Consider the following 3,462-nt stretch of genomic DNA (forward strand, 5'->3'; position numbering starts at 1 on the left):
ACCTTCCTTTTCCCCCTCTGTTTTCCTAAAGCTCTCACCAGCACAAAACCCTGAGGTAGTTCACATTTTCTTAGCAACTAATTTATCTTGATTTGAGAAGGATGAATTGTTTGTAACAGGTTCAGGGGCTTAATTATTGTTTAAAGATTTCCTTGAAGTATATGTACTATGTAAGATTTTCATATCTGGGGTGGCTAGGTGGTACAGTGGATAGAGCACTGGCCCTGGAGTCAGGAATTCCTGAGTTCAATCCAGCCTCAGACACTTAATAATTACCTAGCTGTGTGGCCTTGGGCAAGCCACTTAACCCCATTGCCTTGAAAAAACCTAAAAAAAAAAACTAAAACAAAAAAAAGATTTTCATATTTGCTTATCAAATATCTAGCTCTTGTCTTCACTGTGTAGAGTGAATTTAACTGGGTAGAGAATTCTAGGTTTTAAGTCCATGCTTCTTTAATTTTGTTATATTATATTCCAGTTTTTCTGATTGTCTATTGTCTTTGAAAAGTCTACTGTGATTCTTTTGTTCTTTGGAAAGTGAGTTCCTTATTTCTTTTGGAAGCTTAAAGTAGTTTTCCTTTGTCACTGGAATGTTGGAATTTAGCCATAATTTTTCTTGGTGTTTTCATAATGGACTCTCTTTTGTTATAGTTCTAAAGATTGTTGCTATTTGCATTGTAGTGCTCATTTTTCTCATTTTAAAAATTGTTTTTCTTGAAAATTTTCTGTATGTAGTATTCAGATGTTTTTATTTTGTTAATTTTTCTGCAGTATTACAAATCCTGAAGAAAAACCATCCTCTAGGGCCATCCCTGATTCTGTATAATTCTAACTCGTTGAATAATTTTGTGTTTTTTCAGCCTGTATTTTCAGAAGCTCTGTATTGTATGCAATCTCATTCTTTGACTGCAGTGTCCTTTGTTGGATTTTTTTTTGAGGTTTTCAATTAAATTTTATATTTTGTTTATTTTCTTCATTATTTTCTCATTTTTATAAAAGCCTCTTAATTTGAGCTTTAATTCCTCCTGTGATTAAAATAAAACAACTTTCCTTAAGATCTATTTTTTTTATTCTTGTGACTTTCTTATGCCAATTCTTGCATAATTTATTTAAATGTGCTATTTATCCACTTGTGTTATCTCTTTCCATAAAGTTCTTTTTCCATCTGTGTGGTTCCTCATCCCTTAGTTATTTTTATTGCTCCAAAATGTGTACTGGATTAGCACTTTTCACAACTTTGCTCATTCCATTTTTGGTAGATTTTCATTTTCATGTATATGTGCTTAGATTTTTTTTCTTTATCTTTGGCATTTGTTTCTATTTATTTATTTTTCTTTTCTCTCCTCTTCTTTCCTCTCCTCTTCTCTTCTGTTCTAGTCTTTCCCTCCTCTTCTCTCATTTACTTCCCTTCCCTTTTCTTCCCTTCCCTTTTCTTTTCTTTTTTCTTTTCTTTTTTCTTTTCTTTTCTTTTCTCTTCTTTTCTTTTCTTTTCTTTCTTTTCTTTTCTTTTCTTTTCTTTTCTTTTCTTTTCTTTTCTTTTCTTTTCTTTTCCTTTCTTTTTTTTCTTTCCTTTTTTTCTTTCCTTTTCTTTCCTTTCCTTAGGTCTTCCTTTCTCACTCAGGTTGGAAGTGCAATGTCTACTTACTCATGGGATTGACTCCCCTATTGATGTGCCTGAGAGCTTTGACTTCTTTTATTTCCAACCTAAGCTGGTTTACCCCTCTTTGGGCATCCTGGTCTGCTCCCAGACATTCACCATATTGGTATTGGACTTAATGTAGATGCCCAATTGTTCTTTCTTTTTATTGAAGCTCTAATCTTTTGAACTCAAGCAATCTGGCAGCCTCAGTCTTCCCAGTATTATGGATGATAGGCATGTGCTATCACATCTGGTTCTAGTTTTTTGTTTTTCAAAAGTAATATGAGAGGCCCCCTTTGAACTTAGATATATGCCTTGGAAAACCTCTTCCCCCCATACTCTGCTGTGCCATCCTTCATAGGATCATCCAATTCTCTGCCTTTCCCAATTGTGACTCCTAATGTATCCAACATGAAATTGTTGCCTCTTCAAGAACAAGAAGGATGTTATTGTTCCTCCTTGTATCCCTAAAACCTAGCACAAACTTGTAATAAAATTCTATAGTACTATGAGAAATGATAAGCAGAGTTATTTCAGAAACATCTGAAAAGACATACACGAACTGTTGCAAAGTGAAGAACCAGAAGATTGTATTCAGTAATGATCAACTGTGAATGACTTCTCTCTTCTCAGCAATACAACGATCCAAGACAATTCCAAAGGACTCATGATGAAAAATGCTATCTTCAGAGAAAGAATTGATGAAGTTTGAATGCAGCTTAAAACATACTATTTTTCACTTTATTTTTTTTATTGGTTTTTTTATCTATGTTTTCTTTCACAACAGTTAATATGGGGAAAAAAGTGTTGGTTGGATTTAATTTGAGCATCATAGCAACTGGTTTATTACCAATATTCTGGTTTGTTTCTGATATATTGAGGGAAGGACAAAGGTGCTGAAGCCTCTTTTTAAATCCTTCTGTCCAAGGACATATAATCCAGCGGAAGGAATTGGTGTGATATAGGACATAAATGAGATTCTAGACTGGCCTTACTCTGTAATCTTGAGCAAATTTCTTAATTTGTCTGGCCTTAGTGTCTTCATTCCTCAAAAAGAAGCTATATGTTCTCTGTCTTTCCACTGGTTGGTCATAAAGAATCAAGCCTTGTATCTGAGTAGTAGACAATTAAATCTTTGAACTGAGAGCTGGAAGTCACCTTAATAGTTATAAAAATTATTTACCTTCAAGAAGGTAAGGGATTAGAGATGTTCTTACTGAGACCCTGAGAAAGGAAATGAATTGTCCAATTTAGTGGCAGAACAGAAACTAGAAATTCCAGATCCAAGGCCTGAGAGAGGCCATGACCCTCCGTGGCTCACCAGGATAGAGTTATCATTGAACCAATCTTCCAAGAAAGCTTTTATTTCTTACTATACACACAAAGACCCCTAAATTTCATCTCCCACTGCATTTATTATTAAGTAGACCAGTGCTACTTGTTCTTCCCACAATTAGGAAGTCAAACCAGTTCCATCCCCACCCAGACTCATCAGGCAAGTTTGTCTACAATGATTAGAAGACCTTGGTGCTCCTTCTGCTTCCCTTGGGCCAGAAAAATCCAAGGATCCTAGTGTTAGGGAAGCTAGGCCTGTGTATCTTTTTGCTCCAGAGGGTCAGATAACAGGATATCAGAGGCTCCAGCCTTTCTCTGTGGTCCACATCCTTGAAGGAGACCCTCCCCCCTAGAAGAAGAGAAGAGTATGGGCAGCACAGAAATAGAGGAATGAGGCATGACTACAGAAATGAGTCAGAGAATGGGGCCCACGGGGAGGGCCTGGCAGTCACGTGCATGTGTTCATTCATAACCCATCATCTTTGCTT

This window comes from Macrotis lagotis, chromosome 8 (assembly GCF_037893015.1).
Source record: "Macrotis lagotis isolate mMagLag1 chromosome 8, bilby.v1.9.chrom.fasta, whole genome shotgun sequence".
NCBI classification, from domain to species: Eukaryota; Metazoa; Chordata; class Mammalia; order Peramelemorphia; family Peramelidae; genus Macrotis; species Macrotis lagotis.